This window comes from Theropithecus gelada, chromosome 11 (genome assembly GCF_003255815.1).
Source record: "Theropithecus gelada isolate Dixy chromosome 11, Tgel_1.0, whole genome shotgun sequence".
NCBI lineage: Eukaryota > Metazoa > Chordata > Mammalia > Primates > Cercopithecidae > Theropithecus > Theropithecus gelada.
The window spans coordinates 45,202,391-45,229,916 of NC_037679.1; the positions used below are offsets into that span (position 1 = coordinate 45,202,391).

Genomic DNA, 27,526 nt, shown 5'->3' on the forward strand with positions numbered 1-27,526 from the left:
TAAAGGACATGCTGACGGAGGAGTTCCAGAATTGCTGGAAACATCTACTGACAGTTTCAAGAAGGCTAACACATCTAAAGCGGGATGCATAACATATCCAGTCATATCACAACCAGTTTCAGATCACTAAAGATTAAGAGAAGACTTTAAAAGCAACAAGAAGAAATGCAAATTACCCAGACAGGTGTAACAACTGTCTGAATTGTTACAATGAAAACAATTGAGTTTTCATTAATAAATGGAATCCAGGAAGCAATATAATAAACTACTCAGTGGTGCAAGCAAAATTACTGACAATCTAGATTTACAATGGGGGAAATTATTTTTCAAGAGTAAGAGTAAAATAAAAATACTTTCAGACAAAGAAAACTTGACAATTCTTTACTAAAGGAAATGATAAAGTATATACTTTTAGCAGATAGATAAAGTGTAAAGTCTGTTAAGAAATGGTAAAAAAAGGAGTAAATGTGTGAGTAAATCTCATATGACTATCTTATAATACAATAATAAAAATTGCTAACTCTTGGAATAATAAAGAAGATAGAGCAAAACTACTCATTAACACAACAATCTGGAGGGCTTTTGAGAATTGTAAGATTCTAATGGACTTGTATTTTAGGAGAAAGTTACAAATATTAATTACCATCCTCTGTGTGTGTGTGTCTGTGTGTGTGTGTTTGTGTGTACCTACACAAGTGCATGCACTCTCTGAGAGATGCCTTAATTGTATTAGTTGTATTAGAATGTTTTGCTGTTGTTCTCTAACTTGATTTTCTTATATGGTTAACATATTTCCAAGTTTTAATCAAAGTATCAAGTTACATGGTTTGTAATCAGAAATGTCCAAGAAATGGTTAGAGTTTATCATGAAAACAGTACTATTGAAGAAATAGAATTATGTACATAAAATTGATGAGAAAATATTTTCAATTTAGGAATATGTAGCTACTCCAGGATAATTTTACTTATGAAATATTTTTGATAATACATTAAAAAAATGTGTAGTCCCTTAGAAAACTACCATGAATGACATCCAATCTCACCTTAAGGAAGAAGCTGTCATAATCTGTGCTGTACAGAAACCATTGATACCCTGGAAAAAAGAAAGTCTAATATTACTAACACGACCCACTGGTTTCTTGCTGATAAAAGTAAAATAATAAGTATTCCCTGTAATAATTTGCTATTTTCCATCTAACTGCATTATGATCGTATTTATAAAATCTTTCTAACTTGACAGAAAAATATAGACCAAACATTTTAACGTAATTTATCCGTGTATGCATATCATGGAATAGGCATACCTTTGTATTACGTTAAATTTTTCATTAAAAGTATCAAATTAATTATTTGAATTATATATAGCATAATATAAAGATACATACATATAAGTCTCTTTAATATTACCATTGATGTCTGTGTTAGTAAATAAATATATTTTATAATATTCCACTTAAGCATAAAGTTATTTTACTTAAGAATGTATTTCAGTCCATATCACTAAGCTTCACTTCACCAAAAAGGTGCACAGGCTAGTTTGTTACACATTTATCCATGTTATTGATTTTTCCATCATATATAAAGGGTTACAACATTCAAGAGATTGTTCCTGTTACAACAGTATAAATTCATTGCCTGGAACACAGTTTGCTATTGAATGTCTGCCAGACTGTGTTAACAAGGGTATTCAGGAGAAAACTGTGCAGGTATGAGACAATAAGTAAGTGAATAAAATTCTCTAAAGATAACATGCCTCTAAAATTATGTGCATTTTCTTTAAGCAAAGGTAGTCTGAGAAAATAAATATATTCTTATTTTGCATTGCCTTTTTCCACTATACATAAACTTATATTTATATTTTTAAAAATTCAGTGCTACTCTGAGGCTGTTTAAGTACCTCTGAGTAGAACCAATTATGCTGTTTTTCAAAGTTTGGTGTTATGCAAACATTATTCTTTCAGACAAGAGTCAATTGTGAACATTTATATGCTCTTGAGGCACAGATTCCTCCAGCTCTCCTGATGTCTCGCCATCAGCATTTCTCTCTCTACTTAAATGTGCTGTGGTCAGCTTAAACACATTTTGTCTTCTTCCATAGCCTCCACAGACACCAAGAATAGTTACAATTGGAGACTGACATTTTGAAACAGTAGTAGGTATTTTGGGATTCTCATGTCACATAAACTCATTTTGTAACATGAAGTTATCTTCACAGCCAATTAGTTATATCACAGAACACAGAGGTTAGGACCTAAAACCAGATCTCAGTCATTGGCATGGAGCAGAAAGAAAGCAGGACTTAAGGAGACCCAACGATAGATCCCAAGAAATTTGCTATTCAGAAGGCTATAGCAACAATCGGTTGAATCCCATGCAAGCATTGGGTATTTGGTCACAGCAAGGTGTTTGGTTTATGGAGTTTATGTTTTCAATATTATACATTTGGCACATTGATGAAGAGAATCTAAACATTAGAGATGATCATCAGATGATCAGGCAATCAGGAAAAACGGCATTGATTTTGAAAATATTATAACAATGTTCATGACCAGAAGTGTTGTAATGGGTCTTTTGACTCTATTTACTAGTGATGAGACTTTAAATATAATTCTGAATACGTTTTAACAGCGGCTGATTTTTTACAAAGATTTCATGAATTTTGTGAAAGACTGATGAACAAAATGGAATTGCTGATTTATCTTTGTATGGCTATCATCAACTAGAAACTTTAACACACTGTAGGCACAGGACCTTAAAATCTCGTTAGCGGTTTATGAAGTTTATATTTGGCTGATAATTTCTCATAGACACTGATGAAAAATATCATGTACCTGAGAAGAGATAATTAGTAAGCCAGATATTCAGTTTAATAAAAAGCAATTCAATTAAATAAAAAGTAATTAAGGAAAGATAATTTCATCTGGTTAAATTATATATTTTTTAATAAATATTTTGTTATCAAATCAAAATAATTATAAGAATGTGTTCTATTTAGGTAGAAAAAGAGTATGAATGAAAAATAATATTTTATTTTTATAATTATTAATATTTAACAAATTAGGTAGTATCTTCAATGTGAATAAAATTATAATAGGTATAATTTAGTTGATTTTGGATCCATTCTTGTGTGACTATCTCCTTTCTGAAGCATTATTGTTAAAATGGTTAGTTTTTTGTACTATCACTCTGTAGCATAATGAAAAATATTTTGAGTCATGTTGCAAATAATTGTGCTAGCATAAAATATTTCAAAGAGTTTTTAAAACAATTGGAGATATATTTCATTTAGAATTTTCCATAAATTGGCTAATGGAAGTATTTTATTATTTTCAAGAAATTTCTAATATTCAAATATCTCATAAATACCTACATATGTGTTCCTAAATATATGTAACATAATACAATGAATCAGGTTGCCATAATAAGATAATTATACATTTCTATCATCTTTAGATTTTATAAATGTAAACTTTGTTTCTGTGTAAAAGGAAAATACATGTTTAAAAAATCTCAGATTAATGGTAATTGATTTGCTGCCTCAAAAAGAGGGCCCAGAATTTTTTCCTTAACAAAAAAAGGTAAGTGACCAAGCCTTCTACAGAGAGAGTAACCTAAAAATTATTGTTGATCTGTAATGGTTATAAAAAAGTTTTCAAGATAATAAAACCTGACAAGTGAAAGTGAAATTCTTCATTAATACATATTTTTGAATACATATTCAATAAATTTCTAATTTTGAGATAAACAAACTGTTTCAATCATATAAATGTCAGGTATTGCTAAATTATATGTTCAATTAAATAATAAGAAATGCATACTTCCTGTATTATTCTCATAAAAGCAATTTCCTACATGAGCACATGAACAGCTTCAAGAATCAAATCGACCACACTACATCACTCAGTAAAATGTATTGCAGATTGGGAACACAAAACATGAAAGAAAATGAAAGACAGAAAGATAACCTTTCCCTTAAATCTATGCTCATCTGAATCTTAAATCATGTATTATTTTCCCTTTATATAATTCTTGATGGGAGTCTTACAGAAAAAAAAAAAAAAAAAAAGAGTTAAACTGACAGTTCTTCACTGTCAAGAGAAACCTATGGTCAGGGATATATATAATTCCCAGAGCTTTCATCATTAATATTTTGAGTCTTGCTGATCTGTCCCATCTGGAAGAAAAATTTATCTTTCATTTGTGCACGTGGTGCCTGCCGAGTAATAGATTTCATCTCTATAAGCTGAGTGGTGAAATGCAAACGGCAGCAAAGGTACTAGGAGGCAAAGTGTTCACTTTATTTCTTTTACTGGAGTCTGGATGCACTTTACTGGAGTTGCAGAGACAGCCAAGCAAAGTGAAAGATTTTTGGGGAACTACAAGTGTCAATTCCTTGCCAATATACCTCAGCCTACATATGTGAATGCCCATGTGTTCAATCTGACTTTTAAATGAGGTGATTAGCCACAGTGACTTTTTTTTTTTTTTTTAACATAAACATATACAAGAAGCTTTGGTGACTGGCGCATTGGAAAACCATTAGCTGAGTATTTGACTTTGTGTGTGTGTGTGCGTGTGTGTGTGTGTGTGTGTGTGTATACATGAGATGACTAAGAGATAATTAGTAATTTTTGGACACTTCTAACTTAAAAGGCAGGATGTTCTGTCCCTTGGGTGAGCATGACTTGCCTTAGCTGAACTAAGAATTTTGTGTAGGTTCATCTGTGACACTGGAGCTGAGTATCCCCTGGGCAGTATTCAAACACAGAAAAGCAAGCAGAGAAAATGTTATAGGACCCCCTTTCAAAGACATAAACACTGGGACAATCTCTATAACATTGGTCTGGACAATGACTTTTTGGGGGGATTAAGACCCCAAAAGCATAGAAAACAAAAGCAAAAAATAGACAAATGGGATTATATCAAATTAGAAAGCTCTAAACAGCAAGAGAAACAATGAACAAAACAAAAAGCCTACAAAATGGCAGAAAAAATTGTAACCATGTATCATATAAGTTAATATTGTAATGTATAAGGAACTCAAACAAACTATTAGCAAGAAAACAAATGGCCCAGTTAAAAATGGGCCAAGGACAGGAATAAACATTTCTCAAAAGAAGACATAAAATGACCAACAGGTATATATAAAATAATGCTCAGCATAACTCATTAGCAGAGAAATGCAAGTAAAATTCACAATGAGTTATCACCTGGCCCCTGTTAGAATGGCTATTATAAAAAAGATGAAAAATAAGTGTTGAGGAGGATATGGAGAAAAAGTGAATGATGGTGGGAATGTAAATTAGTACGGCCACTATGGAAAACAGTATGGTAGTTTCTCAAAAATCAGAAAAAAAAAAAAAAAAGAAGTACCTTATGATCTAGCCATCCCACTACTAGATATATAATCAAATGAAATGAAATCAGTATGTCAAAGAGATACCTGCACTCCCATGTTTATTGCAGCACTATTCATAATAGCCAAGATATGGAGTCGACCCAAGTCTCCAGCAATGGATAAATGGATAAAGAAAAACTATTCAGTCTTGAAAACAAGGGAATCCTGTAATTTGGCATATCATGGATGAACCCAAGGATATTGTGCTAAGCGAATTAAGCCCAGCACAGAGACAGATATCACATGTTCTCACTAGTATATGGGAGTTATAAAAAAGCTGAACTCATAAAAGTAAAGGAGAGTAGAATAGTAGTTACCAGGGGCTGGAGTGGAGGTGTGGAGATAGAGAGATGTTCTTCTAAGGTTATACAATTTCAATTAGACAGGAGAAATAAGTTCAAGAGCTCTATTGCACAACACAGTGACTATAGTTAATAACAGCATATTGTATACTTGAAAATTGCTAAGACTAAAATGATAAGCATGTGAAGTAATGCATATATTAATTAGCTAAATTTAGTCATTCCACAATGTATATATTTTAAAACATCATGTTGTACAAGATAAATATATCCATTTTTATTTATCAGTTAAAAAATAATGATACATTAGCTTAAAAAATAAAACAATAACAACAAAAGCCAGAAACACAGTGAGTTTATCTAGTTCATAGGTCCACCATGAATGAAGTGTGGGTCCCTCATTCGGATGAAAAGAAATTTCTGGAGAAATGTATTTAGTGCATAATCAGAAAAAAAACATATTGGTTTTAGAGGAGACTTTTCCTTCATTAAAGAATCTAGAATTTAAAACTCCTTGAAACAGTTTCTCTTTTCTTCAACAACCTTATTTTAATTTTTAATGAAATATTAAGGAGTGTGATTATTTAACATCTTTCTGACCTTTTAGAACACAAGACCCTTTCTATTTTCTGCAAAATTGTATCCCCAGAGTCTTGCACACTGTTGACAAGAAGTAAATATTCAGTAAGTTTTTGTTGAAAGATTTGCATATTTTTCATTTTTATCAGTAGCTTCCAACATGTTCTAACATAAAAGCTTCAACAAGGCTTGGGGTAAGAGTGATGATTTATTCAAACTACAGCTACTAATCATAAATTTACATAAAGCACTGTGTTAGAAATTGAGTGATACTAAAATGCCTAAGATTAATTTCTGGGCTTCAGATAGTTAACCGTCTAGTTGAGGGAATAAGATGTGTGTGTAAAAATAATGCCAAATGTGAAATATTAAGTGACTAGAGAATATATGAGCTGAAATTGTACATTAGACAAAAGAAATAAAAGGACATTCCTGATAAGGAGAACCACATGAGTAAATACATTAATATCAAAAGTCTCTAAACCATAAATCATATAAGTGATGTTGAGGATGATGGAGATTAGAATGACTGACAAGAGAACACTATCCCTATCTATAAGAACTATCTACTCCCCATTCTTTAATTGATTTGTCTATTTACTCTTTGTCATAGAAAAGCATGCGATTTCCATGTATGGAAAGAATCAACACTGAATACTCATGTTAATATAATATTACCACAAACGTATAAGGATTTTTTTTTTCTGACATTCAACTGGCAGCTGGGTGCTTCAAACTTTTTGAATCTTTACCATCCTAAAATGGGTGAGGGTAAAGGGAGAATGGTATCTTGTTTTCATTTGAGCTTTACTTATGATTTAAATATTTTTTCATGTCTTCATTCTCTCTTTCAGCTTCAGCTCTTTTTCCATTCCCCTGTTACCCAATTCATTTGCCTGACTCCTTGGCATCATTCCAGGCTATGCAATCACAAGTGGAGCAGATAGTCATTTTCAGAGAAAAGTAGCCATTCGTTGATACTCTCTAACTAAGTAAAATGGTTACTAATTGTTACTCGTAAATGGCTTGGCTATACCACTAGTTTTAACAAGTTAGAAAAAATTATTCCAGGCATTCTTCTGGATAATTTTAATGAGTTCTGTGCTCACTAAAGCCTTTATTTGGCCATTAACTTGTTAGCTCTATTATTAGCTAAATTTTATGTCACTTTGAGAAAACTATTATTTGAACTTAAAAAGCAGGCCATATGTGAAATGAACGACCTACTTATTTATTTTATTTTGTAAATTATACTTTAAGTTCTAGGGTACATGTGCACAACGTACAGGTTGGGTACATATGTATACATGTGCCACGTTGGTGTGCTACACCACCAACTCTTCATTTACGTTAGATATTTCTCCTAATGCTATCCCTTCCCCTGCTCCCCACCCCAGGACAGGTCCCAGAGTGTGATGTTCCCCACTCTGTGTCCAAGTTGTTCTCATTGTTCATTTCCCACCTATGAGTGAGAACATGCAGTGTTTGGTTTTCTTCCCTTGTGGTAGTTTGCTCAGAATGATGGTTTCCAGCTGCATCCATGTCCCTGCAAAGCACGTAAACTCATCCTTTTTTATGGTTGCATAGTATTCCATGGGGCATATATGCCACATTTTCTTAATCCAGTCTATCATTGATGGGCATATGGGTTAGTTCCAAGTATTTGCTATTGTGAATAGTGCTGCAATAAACATATGTGTGCATGTGTCTTTATGGTAGCATGATTTATAATCCTTTGGGTACACACCCAGTAATGGGATCCCTGGATCAAATGGTATTTCAGTTCTAGATCCTTGAGGAATTGCCACACTGTCTTCCACAATGGTTGAACTAGTTTACACTCCTACCAACAGTGTAAAAGTGTTCCTATTTCTCCACATCCTCTCTGGCATCTGTTGTTTCCTAACTTTTTAATGAATGAATGATCTATTTAAAGTGATAATATAAAAATTTAAAGTTACGTAGGAAAATAGACATGCTAATATTGGAGAAAATATTTCTGTATTTCCTTGATTTTAAAATCAAAGTAGTTTTCTTTAAAGCTAATATCAAACTAGTTGAACTTACATTATTTTTATTTAAAAAAATCTTTTATATCCTTTAGATCTCAAAAAATTTTGAAATTTGCAGATTCCATCATAATGTATGTCTAAAATTATGTAAACTCTTTTACTAATTATTATTATTTACTTTTTTAGAGACAGGGTCTTGCTCTGTGGTTCAGGCTGGAGTGCAGTGGTGCAATCATGGCTCACAGTATCCTCAAATTCCTGGGCTGTCATAGTATCTATGCTTTTGGTCTTTTCAGTACATTTCTTTCCAATTATGTAAGTGAATGAAACTCTGCTGCCAAAAGGAAATTCTAGTCAGGAAATTCTTGTTTCTGATCCCTTTATTGGTTTCTTATTGTTTGAATAAATACATTTCTTAGCCATATATTTTACTCCCACTAATAACTCTATCCTGCAACTACACTGAACTACCTGCCATTTTCCAAACATATTTCATGTGAGCTTTCATGCTTCAGTGACTTTGAACATATATTCCATTTTTCTAGACAATACTTTGATTAACTGTCACCTCTGCAGGAATGGCTGTGACCCCTATAGCGATCTTGGTATCTCTGTCTTCTTGGGACTACAATTAGAGAACTAAGTCCATCTTACTGCAATCTTTGTGTGAATGCCAGTATCTACCCAATGCTATAACCTCAAGGGCAGAAATCATAGCATGCCATTTTTGTGTTTGGAATACAGTAGATCTTCAACAATTGTTTGCTAAATGACTAGTATAATAAATTCATATAACATTTTCCCACTAATTGGAGCTTTTAAGGGAAATACTTTAATTCAACAAGATTTCTATAGCAGACAGATCTTTGACTTCTATACACTGCTATTTAAGAAACTAATTTTGATTTGACAGTTGTTTCTGGATGTCTCAAATAACGTATTATTATAGATTTACTTAAATGTAAAGGCTTTTTAAATGTAGATTTTAACCTACATTACCACACTTCTTTGCTTAATGATTAAATGAACTGTTGCTTAGATTTTTATAAGAAAGGAGGCAGTAAATAAAATGCACATTTAATTAACACAGTGAATATTTTTTGTATCTACATATTTTAGTTGTTAATGGGATTTCATGACCTAAATTGGCCAGCAAACTGTAATATTATTTTATAACACTCATGCATGTAAATGCTATAATAAATCTGCTAGAAAGAGAGATAATGCAATCAAATTTAAAAGCCTCACCAGAAAGATGACAGTTTTCTTTCTGGTCATTTCTTTGAGTAGTTTGTATAAGTGGTATAAATCTCCACAAATCTATAAAATATTTTACAGTCTGCCAAATAAAATGTTCAAATTCCTCTCATGGCTTCTTTCTGCAAGAAAAATGAACTCAATATTATGCTAATAGTAAAAAATATTTTCCCTAGTAGTTTTTATAATATTCAAAAAAGTTTACAATTAATTATGCCTACAATTTACAGTTCTTTAAAACTGGGAAATGCTTTAAGCATATTATTTTAATCTACTCATACAATAGTTTTATGAAGCAAGTATAACAATTTGTGATATTAACTTTCTCTTTCTTACTGAGAAGTGAAGTCCTAAAAGATTTGATAACTTATCCAAGGCAACATATATATGTCTTCTAGGTTTGCAATGAAATTAACTCATGGTATATAGTGTAGAAAAACGTCTTTCTTTCTTTTATTGACATGGTGTTTCTATGATTTTAATAAAAAGTAAAAGTTAATTCAACTCCAACAAAACAGGCTTGAACATCTAATTTAACATTTTATTTATCTTTTAGATGTAAAAATGTCTCATTTTTTTCAAGTTTCACCCTCAAATTCTCCCCAATTCCAATCTTACTAATCAATGGTCTTACATGTATACAAAGCATTTACAAAGATATGCACATTATTTTTTTAGGAATATAAGTAGATTTAAGGAATATAACATTTTACACCATCTTACTCAATTCATATGCCACAACATTCCATTTCCCTGAACGATCGAAGATGTTTTTTGTTTTTATTTGTTTGTTTTGTTTTATTTTTTGAAACAGAGTCTCACTTTGTCTCCCAGGCTGGACTTCAGTGGCATGATTTTGGCTTATTGCAACCTTCACCTCCCAGGTTCAGGCAATTCTTGTGTACCTCGGCCAACTGAGTAGCTGGGATTACAGGTGCCTGCCACCACACCTGGCTAATTTTTGCATTTTTAGAGGAGATGGGGTTTCTCCATGTTGGCCAGTCTTGAATTCCTGACTTCAAGTGATCCGCCTCCCTCTGCCTCCCAAAGTGCTGGGATTACAGGTATGAGCCACCACACCCAGCCTTAACATGTCTTCTTAATGTTCACACCAGCCCTTTCTTCATCATTTATTCATCTCTTTGTTTTAATATTTGATTATCCCTTTGTTGTTTTCTTCTCCTCTCAGAAGAAACCATAGTTCTCTGGAGGAGCTGGGCTCAGACCAGTGTTTCCAGTTTCCTTTCTGCTGGTTGGAAACTGACCTGTCTTCCGTGTTCTCTGTAAGACACAGATAGCACATGCTACCCCTTTTCTCCCTTTTGGAAGATACATCTCCTGCTGTCAGGGAAGACTAAGGATATTTAAAGCCTCAATCTGAAGTGGCCTGTATAGTTGACAGAGGCTACGTAGGTTGTAGTAGACAGATCTTTTTGCACAACCACAGTGGAAAACTTCAATGTAGCTGATTACAAGGAGCTAAAGTGAGAAGGGTTCTGTCCCTTTGGTTCTTGCTCCTTTCACTTGACCATCTCTCTGTATCAAGAACACCAGAGCAGCAACCCCTAACACAGGACTCTAACACTGTGTAAGATAAGTTTTCAACCCAACACTGTTTACCTTATAATACAAGTCAGCACACTGAAACTAATGAGAAGAATAAGAGACAAAGATCTGATACAGAATGAGAACAGGAATAAGGCAGAAAGATAAAGAAAAGACAGAAAGCATTTTTCTTTCAAGACTTGTTTTCTTTTGCTATTTCTTGGAGGGAGAAAAGGAAACATGCAAATATAGCTATCTACTAGGAATAATTTAGTTAGTTATAATATCAAATGAAGACTAGAACTTCAGTTTTTTTTAATTTTATTATTTTTTTTTATTATACTTTAAGTTCTAGGGTACATGTGGATAACGTGCAGGTTTGTTACATATGTATACCTGTGCCATGTTGGCGTGCTGCACCAATCAACTCATCAGCTCCCACCAACTCGTCATTTACATCAGGTATAACTCCCAATGCAATCCCTCCTCCTCCCCCCTCCCCGTGATAGGCCCCGGTGTGTGATGTTCCCCTTCCCGAGTGCAAGTGAGCTCATTGTTCAGTTCCCACCTATGAGTGAAAACATGCGGTGTTTGGTTTTCTGTTCTTGCGATAGTTTGCTGAGAATGATGGTTTCCAGCTGCATCCATGTCCCTACAAAGGACACAAACTCATCCTTTTTTATGGCTGCATAGTATTCCATGGTGTATATGTGCCACATTTTCTTAATCCAGTCTGTCACTGATGGACATTTGGGTTGATTCCAAGTCTTTGCTATTGTGAATAGTGCCCCAATAAACATACGTGTGCATGTGTCTGTATAGGAGCATGATTTATAATCCTTTGGGTATATACCCAGTAATGGGATGGCTGGGTCATGTGGTACTTCTAGTTCTAGATCCTTGAGGAGTCACCGTACTGTTTTCCATAATGGTTGAACTAGTTTACAATCCCACCAACAGTGTAAAAGTGTTCCTATTTCTCCACATCCTCTCCAGCACCTGTTGTTTCCTGACTTTTTAATGATTGCCATTCTAACTGGTGTGAGATGGTATCTCATTGTGGTTTTGATTTGCATTTCTCTGATGGCCAGTGATGATGAGCATTTTTTCATGTGTCTGTTGGCTGTATGAATATCTTCTTTTGAGAAATGTCTGTTCATATCCTTTGCCCACTTTTTGATGGGGTTGTTTGTTTTTTTCTTGTAAATGTGTTTGAGTTCTTTTTAGGTTCTGGATATTATCCCTTTGTCAGATGAGTAGATTGCAAAAATTTTCTCCCATTCTGTAGGCTGCCTGTTCACTCTGATGGTAGTTTCTTTTGCTGTGCAGAAGCTCTTTAGTTTAATTAGATCCCATTTGTCAATTTTGGCTTTCATTGCCATTGCTTTTGGTGTTTTAGACATGAAGTCCTTGCCCATGCCTATGTCCTGAATGGTATTACCTAGGTTTTCTTCTTGGGTTTTTATGGTATTAGGTCTAACATTTAAGTCTCTAATCCATCTTGAATTAATATTTGTATAAGGAGTAAGGAAAGGATCCAGTTTCAGCTTTCTACTTATGGCTAACCAATTTTCCCAGCACCATTTATTAAACAGGGAATCCTTTCCCCATTTCTTGTTTTAGCAGAAATGAAGGAGATAGAGACACAAAAAACCCTCCAAAAAATCAATAAATCCAGGAGTTGGTTTTTTGAAAAGATCAACAAAATTGATAGACCACTAGCAAGACTAATAAAGAAGAAAAGAGAGAAGAATCGAATAGATGCAATAAAAAATGATAAAGGGGATATCACCACTGACCTCACAGAAATACAAACTACCATCAGAGAATACTATAAACACCTCTATGCAAATAAACTAGAAAATCTAGAAGAAATGGATAATTTCCTGGACACTTATACTCTCCCAAGACTAAACCAGGAAGAAGCTGAATTCCTGAATAGACCAATAGCAGGCTCTGAAATTGAGGCAATAATTAATAGCCTACCAACGAAAAAAGTCCAGGACCAGATGGATTCACAGCTGAATTCTACCAGAGGTACAAGGAGGAGCTGGTACCATTCCTTCTGAAACTATTCCAATCAATATTAAAAAAGGGAATCCTCCCTAACTCATTTTATGAGGCCAACATCATCCTGATACCAAAGCCTGGCAGAGACACAACAAAAAAAGAGAATTTTAGACCAATATCCCTGATGAACATCAATGCAAAAATCCTCAATAAAATACTGGCAAACTGGATCCAGCAGCACATCAAAAAGCTTATCCACCATGATCAAGTGGGCTTCATCCCTGAGATGCAAGGCTGGTTCAACATACACAAGTCAATAAATGTAATCCAGCATATAAACAGAACCAAAGACAAAAACTGCATGATTATCTCAATAGATGCAGAAAAGGTCTTTGACAAAATTCAACAGCCCTTCATGCTAAAAACGCTCAATAAATTCGGTATTGATGGAACGTACCTCAAAATAATAAGAGCTATTTATGACAAACCCACAGCCAATATCATACTGAATGGGCAAAAACTGGAAAAATTCCCTTTGAAAACTGGCACAAGACAGGGATGCCCTCTCTCACCACTCCTGTTCAACATAGTGTTGGGAGTTCTGGCTAGGGCAATCAGGCAAGAGAAAGAAATCAAGGGTATTCAGTTAGGAAAATAAGAAGTCAAATTGTCCCTGTTTGCAGATGACATGATTGTATATTTAGAAAACCCCATTGTCTCAGTCCAAAATCTCCTTAAGCTGATAAGCAACTTCAGCAAAGTCTCAGGATACAAAATTAATGTGCAAAAATCAAAAGCATTCTTATACACCAGTAACAGACAAACAGAGAGCCAAATCATGAATGAACTTCCATTCACAATTGCTTCAAAGAGAATGAAGTACCTAGGAATCCAACTTACTAGGGATGTAAAGGACCTCTTCAAGGAGAACTACAAACCACTGCTCAGTGAAATAAAAGAGGACGCAAACAAATGGAAGAACATACCATGCTCATGGATAGGAAGAATCAATATCGTGAAAATGGCCATTTTGCCCAAGGTAATTTATAGATTCAATGCCATCCCCATCAAGCTACCAATGAGTTTCTTCACAGAATTGGAAAAAACTGCTTTAAAGTTCATATGGAACCAAAAAAGAGCCCGCATTGCCAAGTCAATCCTAAGTCAAAAGAAGAAAGCTGGAGGCATCACACTACCTGACTTCAAACTATACTACAAGGTTATAGTAACCAAAACAGCATGGCACTGGTACCAAAACAGAGATATAGACCAATGGAACAGAACAGAGTCCTCAGAAATAATACCACACATCTACAGCCATCTGAGCTTTGACAAACCTCAGTAGAACTTCAGTTTTTCAAAAAAAAATGGAGAACTTGGGGTATGCCAGATCTATTTGTAGGTCAAGGACTCTACTAAGCTTTCTGACACACAAAGGTAGGCCTCTAGGTAGACTGACCTCTTCTAAATTGTCATTTCATTAAAAGGATAAAGAATTGTTTTTCAATTATAGCATTTTCTGAGGCCTCCACGTCTTTTTTGTTTGTTTATTTAAACAATAAATGTATTTAGGAAAAGTTCAAGCAACTTTTACAATTGTTTTATAAAGAGTTAGGAAAAGAATGGTTTCCACAGTTTAAAAAATTATCTAGTTGTTTAATTATGCAAATTGCCTATTATAGCTTATGTTTATGGTTGGCTATTTCATCACATCATGATATAATACTTGCAATAAAATACAACCTAAGGGGTCAAATAAAGTGGAAATAGTTCATTCATACAATCCTAATTAATCAATAATCTTTAATTAGAAAATTATATGCTAGGAATTAACATTTTTTCAACCCTCGCATTGAGCAAATGTGTATAATCTTTTAATTTATAGTTGTTACAATCAAAGAGAGATAACAAAATGACTGAAGAAAAGAAATAGAAACATTTATTGCTTAGATTCTGTATCTTCAGAGGAAAATTTATCTATAGAATTCAGCCCCAAAGTGGACTCATTTCTCTTTTCAGGAAGTAGTTGCAAGGAGTGAAATCCTTGGTTTAAAGAAGGATCTTAAGAAAACCCCATGGTGGCCAGACATTTCTGGTGCTACTGGGGGACTGAACTGGCCAGGAAAATTCCATTCTGGAAACTAATACGGGAAATTTCATATGCTTCTTGGGGGAAGATGTAGGGAGGAAGGAAATCCTGCTCCCATCAACTCACCCAATTTTTTCATTACCAATATGGGCTTTCAAATTGGTAATAGGGTAGAGGAAGGAAGCCTTGGTCAGGGGCTTCACTTTCAAGAAAAGAGACAGATACTATCTTCGGTGGCTGAGTCTGCAGCTCCCAGCGAGATCAACCCAGAAGGTGGGTAATTTCTGCATTTCCAACTGATGTACCTGGTTCATCTTATTGGGCTGGTTGGACAATGGGTGCAGCCCAAGGAGGGCAAGCTGAAGCAGGGTGGGGCATCGCCTAACCCGGGAAGTGCAAGGGGTTGGGAAATTCTCTCCCCTACCCAAAGGAAGCCGTGAGGTACTGTGCCTTGAGGAATGGTGCACTCCACCCCAGATACTGCACTTTTCCCAAGGTTTTCACAACTCGCAGACCAGGAGATTCCCTCAGTGCCTATGCCACCAGGGCCCTGGGTTTCAAGCACAAAACTCGGTAGCAGTTTGGGCAGACACCGAGCTAACTACAGGAGTCTTTTTTTTTTTTTTTTTTTTTTTTTCATGCCCCAGTGGTGCCTGGAACACCAGCTAGAAAGAACTGTTCCCTCCTCTGGAAAGAGGGCTGAAGTCTGGGAGCTAAGTGGATTGGCTTGGCAGGTCACACCCCCATGGAGCCCAGCAAGCTAAGATCCACTGGCTTAAAATTCTCACTGCCAGCACAGCAATCTGAGGTCGACCTGGGATGCTCAAGCTTGGTGGGGGGAGGGGTGTCCACCATTGCTGAGGCTTGAGTAGGCAGTTTTACCTTCACTGTGTAAACGAAGTCGCTAGGAAGTTTGAACTGGGTGGAGCCCACCACAGCTCAGCAAAGCCACTGTATTCAGACTGCCTCTCTAGATTTCTCCTCTCTGGGCAGGGCATCTCTGAAAAAAAGGCAGCAGCCTCAGTCAGGGACGTATAGATAAAATCCCCACCTCCCTGTGACAGAGCATCTGGGGGAAGGGGCAGCTGTAGGTACAGCTTCAGCAGACTTAAACTTCCCTGCCTGATAGCTCTGAAGAGAGCAGTGGATCTCCCAGCACAGCACTCTAGCTCTGCTAAGGAACAGAGGGCCTCGTCAAGGGGGTCCCTGACCCCCATGTATCCCGATTGGGAGACACCACCCAGTAGGAGCCAACAGACACCTCATTTAGTAGAGCTCTGGCTGGCACCTGGCAGGTGCCCCATCAAAATTAAAAAGAACTAGAGAAGCAGGAGCAAACAAATTCAAAACCTAGCAGAAGGCAAAAAATACCTGAGATCAGAGCAAAACTGAAGGAGACAGAGACATGAAATCCCTTCAAAAAATAAATGAATCCAGGAGCTGTTTTTTTTTTGAAAAGATCAACAAAATAGACCGCTAACCAGACTAATAAAGAAGAAGAGAGAGAAGAATCAAATAGACGTAATACAAAATGATTAAGAGGATATCATCACTGATCTCACAGAAATACAAACTGACATCAGAGAATACTATAAACACCTCTATGCAAATAAACCAGAAAATCTAGAAGAAATGGATAAATTCCTGGACACATACACCCTCCCAAGTCTATACTAGGAAGAAATTGAATCCCTGAATAGACCAATAACAAGTTCTGAAATTGAGACAGTAATTAGTAGCCTACCAACCAGAAAAAGTCCAGGACTAGACAGATTCACAGCCACATTCTACCAGAGGTACAAGGAGGAGCTAATACCATTCCTTCTGAAACCATTCCAAACAATAGAAAAAGAGGGACTCCTCCCTAACACATTTTATGAAGTCAGCATTATCCTAATACCAAAACATGGCAGAGACACAACACATAAAGAAAATTTCAGGCTAACATTCCTGATGAACATAGATGAAAAAATCCTCAATAAAATACTGGCAAACTGAATCCAGGAGCACATCAAAGCTTATCCACCACCATCAAGTTAGCTTAATACCTGGGATGCAAGGCTGGTTCAACATACACAAATCAATAATCATAATCCATCACATAAACAGAACCAATGACAAAAACCACATGATTATCTCAGTAGATGCAGGAAAGGCCTTTGACAACATTCCACACCCCTTCATGCTAAAAACTCTCAATAAACTACATATTGATGGAACGTATATCAAAACAATAAGAGCTATTTATGACAAACTGTCAGCCAATATTATATTGAGTGGGCAAAAACTGGAAGCATTCCCTTTGAAAAACGGGAGAAGACAAGGGTGCCCTCTCTCACCACTCCTATTCAACATTGTAATTGGAAATTCTTGTCAGGGCAATCAGGCAAAAGAAAGAAATAAAGGGTATTCAATTAGGAAAAGAGGAAGTAAAATTGTTTCTGTTTGCAGATGACATGATTGTATGTTTGGAAAACCCCATCGTCTCAGCCCAAAATCTCCTTAAGTTGCTGAAAAGCAACTTCAGCAATGTCTCAGGATACAAAATCAATGTGCAAAAATTACAAGCATTTCTATACACCAGTAACAGACAAAGAGCCAAATCATGAGTGAACTCCCATTCACAATTGCTACAAAGAGAATAAAATACCTACAAATCCAACTTACAAGGGATATGAAGGACCTCTTCAAGGAGAACTACAAAGCAGTGCCCAAGGAAATAAAAGATGACACAAACAAATGATAAAACATTCCTTGCTCAGGAAGAGGAAGAATCAATATCGTGAAAATGGCCATACTGCCCAGAGTAATTTATAGATTCAATGCTATCCTCATCAAGGTACCATTGACTTTCTTCACAGAATTAGACAAAACTACTTTAAATTTCATATGGAACCAAAAAAGAGCTCACATAGCCAAGATAATCCTAAGCAAAAAGAACAAAGCCGGATACATCACGCTACCTGACCTCAAACTGTACTACAAGGCTACAGTAACAAAAACAATGTTGTACTAGTACCAAAAGAGATATATAGACCAATGGAACAGAACAGAGGCCTTAGAAATAACACCATACATCTACAACCATCTTACTTTTGACAAACCTGAAAAAAAGGCAATGGGGAAAAGTTTCCCTATTTAATAAATGGTTTGGGAAAACTGGCTAGCCATATGCAGAAAACTGAAACTGGATCCTTTCCTTATATCTTCTACAAAAATTACCTCAAGGTGGATTAAATACTTATATGTATGACCTAAAACCATAAAAACCCTAGAGGAAAACCTAGGCAACACCATTCAGGACATAGGCACGGGCAAAGACTTCATGATTAAAACACCAAAAGAAATGGCAACAAAAGCCAAAATTGGCAAATGGGATCTAATTAAACTAAAGAGTTTCTGCACAGCAAAAGAAACTTTTATCAGAGTGGACAGGCAACCTAAAGAATGGGAGAGAATTGTTGCAATCTATCCATCTGACACAGTGCTAATATCCAAAATCCACAAAGAACTTCAACAAATTTACAAGAAAAAAAACAACCACATCAAAAAGTAGGTGAAGGATATGAAGAGACACTTTTCAAAAGAAGACATTTATGCAGCCCACAAATATATGAAAAAAAGCTCATCATCACTGGTCATTAGAAAAATGCAAATCAAAACCACAATGAAATACCATCTCGACCATCTCGTGCCAGTTAGAATGGTGATCATTAAAAAGTCAGAAAACAATAGATGCTGGAGCAGATGTGGAGAAATAAGAATGCTTTTACATTATTTGTGGGAGTGTAAATTAATTCAGCCATTGTGGAAGACAGTCTGGTGATTCCTCAAGGATCTAGAACCAGAAATACCATTTGACTCAGCACCTCATTACTGGGTATATACCCAAAGGGTTATAAATCATTCTACTATAAAGATACATGCACACATATGTTTATTATGGCACAGTTCACAATAGCAAAGACTTGGAACCAACCCAATGCCCAACAATGAAGACTGAATAAAGAAAATGTGTTGGGGGGTGAGCCCAAGATGGCCAAATAGTAACAGCTCCAGCCTCCAGCTCCCAGAGTGAGTGACATAGAAGATGAGTGATTTCTGCATTTTCAACTGAGGTGCTGGGTTCATCTCACTGGGGCATATGGGACAGTTGGCACTGGTCTGTGGGTGCAGCCCAGTTGAAATAGGGCGAGGCATCACCTCACCTGGGAAGTGCAAGGGGGAAGGGAATTCCTTTTCCTAGCCAAAGAAATTGAGACACACAACAATTGGAAAATTGGGTAACTCCCACCCTAATACTGTGCTTTACCAAGGGTCTTAGCAAACAGCACTCCAGGAGATTATATCCCACACCTGGCCCAGAGGGTCCCATGCCCACAGAGCCAGCCTCCTTCATTGCTAGCACAGCAGTCTGAGATCTAACTGCAAGGTGGCAGCTAGGCTGGGGGAGGGGCACTCATCATTGCTGAGGCTTAAGTAGGTAAACAAAGCCGCTGGGAAGCTCGAATTGAGTGGAGCCCACCACAGCTCACGGAGGCCGGTGTGCCTCTGTGGACTCCTCCTCTGGGGACAGGACATAGCTAAACAAAAAGCAGCAGAAACCTCGGCAGAAGTAAATGTCTCTGTCTGACAGCTTTGAAGAGAGCAGTGGATCTCCCAGCATGGAGGTTGAGATCCAAGAATGGACAGACTGCCTACTCAAGTGGGTCCCTGAACCCTGAGTAGCCTAACTGGGAAACATCACTCACTAGGTGCAGATCCACACCTCATACCTCACACGGCAGGGTACACCCCTGAGATGAAGCTTCCAGAGCAAGAATCAGACAGCAACACTCGCTGTTCAGCAATATTCTGTCTTCTGCAGCCTCCGCTGCTGATACCCAGGCAAAAAGGGTCTGGAGTAGACCTCAAGCAAACTCCAACAGACCTACAGCTGAGGGTCCTGACTGTTAGAAGGAAAACTAACAAACAGAAAGGACACCCACACCAAAACCCCATCAGTACATCACCATCATCAAAGACCAAAGGCAGATAAAACCACAAAGATGGGCAAAAAGCAGTGCAGAAAACCTGGAAATTCAAAAAATCAGAGCGCATCTCCCCCTCCAAAGGAACGCAGCTCATCGCCAGCAATGGAAGAAACCTGGATGGAGAATGACATTGACAAGTTGAGAGAAGAAGGCTTCAGTCGATCAAACTTCTTAGAGCTAAAGGAGGAACTGCGTAACCAGCGCAAAGAAACTAAAAGCCTTGAAAAAAGAATGGATGAATGGATAACTAGAATAATCAATGCAGAGAAGACCTTAAAAGAACTGATAGAGATGAAAACCATAACACGACAACTACATGACAAATACATAAGCTTCAGTAAGCAACTCAATCAACTGGAAGAAAGAGTATCAGCGATTGAAGATCAAATGAACGAAATGAAGTGAGAAGAGAAGTGTAGAGAAAAAAGAGTAAAAATAAATGAACAAAGCCTCCACGAAATATGGGATTATGTGAAAAACCAAATCTACATCTGATTGGTGTGCCTGAAAGTGACGGGGAAAATGGAACCAAGTTGGAAAACACTCTGCAGGATATCATCCAGGAGAACTTCCCCAACCTAGTAAGGCAGGCCAACATTCAAATTCAGGAAATATAGAGAACACCACAAAGATACTCCTCGAGAAGAGCAACTCCAAGACACATAATTGTCAAATTCACCAAAGTTGAAATTAAGGAAAAAATGTTAAGGGCAGCCAGAGAGAAAGGTTGGGTTACACACAAAGGGAAGCCCATTAGACTAACAGCAGATCTCTCAGCAGAAACTCTCCAAGCCAGAAGAGAGTAGGGACCAATATTCAACATTCTTAAAGAAAAGAATTTTCAATCCAGAATTTCATATCCAGCCAAACTAAGTTTCATAAGTGAAGGAGAAATAAAATCCTTTACAGACAAGCAAATGCTTAGAGATTTTGTCACCACCAGGCCTGCCCTACAAGAGATTCTGAAGGAAGCACTAAACGTGGAAAGGAACAACAGGTACCAGCCATTGCAAAAACATGTCAAAATGTAAAGTCTATCGATGCTAGGAAGAAACTGAACCAACTAGCAACCAAAATAACCAGTTAATATCATAATGACAGGATCAAGTTCACACATAACAATAATAACCTTAAATATAAATGAACTAAATGGTCCAATGAAAAGACACAGACTGGCAAATTGGATAAAGAATCAAGACCCATCAGTTTACTGTAATCAGGAGACCCATCTCACATGCAGAGACACACATAGGCTCAAAATAAAGGGATGGAGGAAGATCTACCAAGCAAATGGAAAACAAACAAACAAACAAAAAAGCAGGGGTTGCAATACTAGTCTCTGATAATACAGACTTTAAACCATCAAAGATCAAAAGAGACAAAGAAGGTCATTACATAATGGTAAAGGGATCAATTCATCAGGAAGAGCTAACTATCATAAATATATATGTACCCAATACAGGAGCACCTAGATTCATAAAGTAAGTCCTTAGAGACTTACAAAGAGACTTAGACACCCATAAAATAATAATAGGAGATTTAACACCCCACTGCCAATATTAGACAGATAAACAAGATAGAAAATTAACAAGGATATCCAGGAATTGAACTCAACTCTGCACCAAGCAGACCTAATAGACATCTACAGAACTCTCCACCCCAAATCAACAGAATATACATTCTTCTCAGCATCACATTGCACTTATTCCAAAATTGACCACATAGTTGGAAGTAAAGCACTCCTCAGCAAATGTAAGAGAATGTAAATAATAACAAACTGTCTCTCAGACCACAGTGCAATCAAACTAGAACTCAAGAGTAAGAAACTCAATCAAAACTGCTCAACTACATGGAAACTGAACAACCTGCTCCTGAATGACTACTGGGTACATAATGAAATGAAAGCAGAAATAAAGATGTTCTTTGAAACCAATGAGAACAAGGATACAACATATCAGAATCTCTGGGACACATTTAAAGCAGATGTGTAGAGAGAAATTTATAGCACTAAATGTCCACAAGAGAAAGCAGGAAAGATCTAAAATTGACACCCTAACATCACAATTAAAAGAACTAGAGAAGCAAGAGCAAACACGTTCAAAAGCTAGCAGATGGCAAGAAATAACTAAGATCAGAGCTGAACTGAAGAAGATAGAGACACAAAAAACCCTTCAAAAAATCAATGAATCCAGGAGCTGGATTTTTGAAAAGATCAACAAAATTGATAGACCACTAGCAAGACTAATAAAGAAGAAAAGAGAGAAGGATCAAATAGATGCAATAAAAAATAATAAAGGGGATATCACCTCCGACCCCACAGAAATACAAACTGCCTTCAGAGAATAACTATAAACACCTCTACGCAAATAAACTAGAAAACCTATAAGAAATTGATAATTTCCTGGACACTTACACTGTCCCAAGACTAAACCAGGAAGAAGTTGAATCCCTGAACAGACCAATAGCAGGCTCTGAAATTGAGACAGTAATTAATAGCCTACCAACCAAAAAACATCCAGGACCAGACAGATTCACAGCTGAATTCTACCAGAGGTACAAGGAGGAGTTGGTACCATTCCTTCTGAAACCATTCCAATCAACAGAAAAAGAGGGAATCCTCTTTAACTCATTTTATGAGGCCAATATCATCCTAATACCAAAGCCTCACAGAGATACAACAAAAAAAGAGAGTTTTAGACCAATATCCCTGATGAACATTGTTGCAAAAATCCTCAATAAAATACTGGCAAACCGAATCCAGCAGCACATCCAAAAGCTTATCAAAAAGCTTATCCACCATGATCAAGTGGGTTTCATCCCTGAGATGCAAGGCTGATTCAACATCCTCAAATCAATAAACGTAATCCAGCATATAAACAGAACCAAAGACAAAAAACCGCATGATTATCTCAATAGATGCAGAAAAGACCTTTGACAAAATTCAACAGCCTTTCATGCTAAAAACGCTCAATAAATTCAGTACTGATGGAACGTATCTCAAAATAATAAGAGCTATTTATGACAAACCAACAGCCAATATCATACTGAATGGGCAAAAACTGGAAAAATTCCCTTTGAAAACTGGCACAAGACAGGGATGCCCTCTCTCACCACTCCTATTCAACATAGTGTTGGAAGTTCTGGCTAGGGCAATCAGGCAAGAGAAAGAAATCAAGGGTATTCAGTTAGGAAAAGAAGAAGTCAAATTGTCCCTATTTGTATATGACATGATTGTATATTTAGAAAACCCCATTGTCTCAGCCTAAAATCTCTTTAAGCTGATAAGCAACTTCAGCAAAGTCTCAGGATACAAAATTAATGTGCAACAATCACAAGCATTCTTATACACCAGTAACAGACAAACAGAGAGCCAAATCATGAATGAACTCCCATTCACAATACCTTAAAAGAGAATAAAATACCTAGGAATCTAACTTACAAGGGATGTAAAGGACCTCTCTCAGTGAAATAAAAGAGGAAACACAAATAAATGGAAGAACATACCATGCTCATGGATAGGAAGAATCAATATTGTGAAAATGGCCATCCCCATTAAGCTACCAATGACTTTCTTCAGAGAATTGGAAAAAAACTGCTTTAAAGTTCATATGGAACCACAAAAGACCCCACATTGCCAAGACAATCCTAAGCCAAAAGAATAAAGCTAGAGGCATCACGCTACCTGACTTCAAACTATACTACAAGGCTACAGTAACCAAAACAGGGTGGTACTGGTACCAAAACAGAGATATAGACCAATGGAACAGAACAGAACCCTCAAAAATAATACCACACATCTATAGCCATCTGATCTTTGACAAACCTGACAAAAACAAGAAATGGGGAAAGGATTCCCTATATAATAAAAGATGCTGGGAAAATTGGCTAGCCATAAGTAGAAAGCTGAAACTGGATTCTTTCCTTACTCCTTATACAAAAATTAATTCAAGATGAATTGGAGACTTAAATGTTAGACCTAATACCATAAAAACCCAAGAAGAAACCTAGGTAATACCATTCAGAACATAGGCATGGGCAAGTACTTCATGTCTAAAACACCAAAAGCAACGGCAACAAAAGCCAAAATTGACAGATGGGATCTAATTAAACTAAAGAGCTTCTGCACAGCAAAAGAAACTACCATCAGAGTGAACAGGCAACCTACAGAATGGGAGAAAATTTTTGCAATCTACTCATCTGACAAAGGGCTAATATCCAGAACCTACAAAGAACTCAAACAAATTTACAAGAAAAAAACAAACAACCCCATCAAAAAGTGGGCAAAGGATATAAACAGACACTTCTCAAAAGAAGCCATTCATACAGCCAACAGATAAATGACAAAATGCTCATCATCACTCACCGTCATAGAAATGCAAATCAAAACCACGAGATACCATCTCATACCAGTTAGAATGGCAATCATTAAAAAATCAGGAAATAACAGGTGCTGGAGAGGATGTGGAGAAATAGGAACACTTTTAAACCGTTGGTGGGACTGTAAACTAGTTCAACCATTGTGGAAAACAGTGTGGCGATTCCTCAAGGATCTAGAACTAGAAATACCATTTGACCCAGCCATCCCATTACTGGGTATATACCCAAAGGATTATAAATTATGCTGCTATAAAGACACATGCACACGTATGTTTATTGGGGCACTATTCACAATAGCAAAGACTTGGAATCAACCCAAATGTCCATCAGTGACAGACTGGATTAAGAAAATGTGACACATATACACCATGGAATACTATGCAGCCATAAAAAAGGATGAGTTTGTGTCCTTTGTAGGGACATGGATGCAGCTGGAAACCATCATTCTCAGCAAACTATCGCAAGAACAGAAAACCAAACACCGCATGTTTTCACTCATAGGTGGGAACTGAACAATGAGATCATTTGCACTCGGGAAGGGGAACATCACACACCAGGGCCTATCACGGGGAGGGGGGAGGGGGAGGGATTGCATTGGGAGTTATACCTGATGTAAATGATGAGTTAATGGGTGCAGCACACCAACATGGCACATGTATACATATGTAACAAACCTGTACGTTGTGCACATGTACCCTAGAACTTAAAGTATAATAATAATAATAAGAAGAAAATGTGTCACATATACACTATGGGACATTATGTAGCCATAAAAAAGGATGAGTTCATGTTCTTTGCAGGGACATAGATGAAGTTGGAAACCATCATTCTCAGAAAACTAACACAAGAACAGAAAACCAAACATCGCATGTTCTCACTCATATGTAGGACCTGAACAATGAGAACACTTGGACAGAGGGATGGGAATATCACACACTGGGACCTGTCAAGGGATGGGGAGATAGGGGAGGAATAGCATTAGGAGAAATACCTAATGTAGATGATGGGTTAATGGGTGCAGCAAACCACCATGGCACGTGTATACCTATGTAACAAACCTGCACATTCTGCACATGTACCCCAAAACTTAAAGTGTAAAAAAAAGAGACAGTGAAAATGGAAATTGCCAAATGCTTCTTTAGTATTTATTTCACTTTTGATGACATTGTTTTTCATTGACAGAAGGCATGTAGTAGATAATGAATCCTGCTGGTCTCTGTTGATGATAAGATGCCAAAGCAGGAGTAAATTTTCTTGACATCCAGAGCAAGAGCTGGAGCAGAAATTCAGGTGTTATCTCGTCAACACAGCATGTAGATCCTGGATCCATGAGCCCTGTCAGATGGACTCACTCCTTACCAAAAAATCTGGAAGATCCTCAGGACCTTTTAAGTCTCTGCTAAATGCTGCTCAGATACCTCTCCAAAATTTCAAATTTGACATCCACTTTAGTTAATTTTGAAATGCTGTGAATGTGTATGTTCTTTTCTCATACATTACTAAAGTTTCTTGACCAACCTGGGCTATCAAATATATATCACATATTTTGTTATCAAGGGCAACAAAGCAGATTTTTAAGGAACAAATAATTCTTTGGTGTTGTTCTTTTAAACTTTGGCTTGCCTTTTTGGCAGATGTTCTACTCTGCATGTCTTCATCCGCTTTGCAACTATCTCTAAACTATCCTTTCCCTCTATTAGGAAAAGTAGCTAGTTTTGTCATCATCATTGATATTAGTTTGTTTTTCATTTATTGTTATAATTCATTCATTATATTACTAATGGAGCTCTTGTATTTCACTTTTAGGGTTTGCATTTTCCGATTCCAAGGATTCATTCTTACTTTTCAGAGTTGATGTAAGTCATAACTGCTTCTTTTTTTTTCTTCTTTTGGAACATAAACATACAGATAAATATGAATAAAAATATATGTAAGTATATTTATATATTACATATATAAGCATAGCATATTTATATATATACTTATATACACACACACACACTTCCAGGAAATGCTTATTCTTTCCTCTGTTTGCTTGTGTGAAGGCTTGTGCCTGTCTAATCTATAGTTGAGCTGGCTCTCTGGGCTTTGGGAGTTATGAGGCATTCTCTTTACTATTCCAGCTTTTTATGCTTCTGAAGATGTCTCTCTACTTTGCTGACCTGCCCCCTTTTACCTGTAGGAGTACAGTCTATGAAAGCCCAGTAAGACTTGGGATGGCGCATTCTCTTCTCTTTGCTGCAATCTTTGAAAGGGTGTGGTCTTGCACTTTGTGAAGTCCCTCTGTAAAGTTGGTTGATAATATGGTATTGCTTTATGTGGGAGACTACTTAAAATTCCAGTTAACTGTTCCAACCTATATGTGGCCATTAATAGTTTGTTAAAAGTTGGACTGGTTGGTCCTCGTTTCTGTCTAAAGCAGATTGCCTCCTGCTGCTGCAGTGCCCTCAGGGATGAAAACAGTCATGTGATCCCTTTATTCTGATAAGATGTCTTTTTTTCTGGAATTTGGTCATGTAATTTTGTACCTTCAGTTTTCTGAGTTAAAATATAACATTTTAGTGTATCTTGCTTATTCTTAAGTATTCTTTTAATAGGTATCTCCCCACAAAACTCTTCTGTTTATCTTAAATGAGGGCAGCACCACCAACAAATACAATAATTCAAGTCAAATCTGAGATAATGTAGATTTACTCCTCAAATGTTGTATTCAGTAGCACTGGTGATCCTTCCATAAGTGACTAGGTTAATAACAACACTCAAAGCTAAAAGTAAATTAAAGTATATGTGTGAGTTTTAGATTTTACATGGGCTATTTATTTGCAACTAATATATGCAGTGGAAAAGTCTCCAATCTTAATATTCTATGCATATTATGGTACTAAGGTGGAAGTGAATAGTGTGAAGTATAGCAGATTATGTAA

At 36.5% G+C, this 27,526-nt stretch overlaps 1 protein-coding gene across 4 annotated transcripts in view; it reads right to left on the bottom strand.

Annotated features, from left to right (window-relative positions):
• Positions 1-27,526, bottom strand: part of MGAT4C (MGAT4 family member C) — a 912,166-nt gene that overhangs the window by 66,100 nt on the left and 818,540 nt on the right. For all 4 annotated transcript variants that reach the window (XM_025402523.1, XM_025402522.1, XM_025402521.1 and 1 more), the window contains one exon: positions 1,044-1,093. The gene's annotated coding sequence lies outside the window, so the exon portion shown is untranslated. The remainder of the gene's footprint in view (positions 1-1,043; positions 1,094-27,526) is intronic.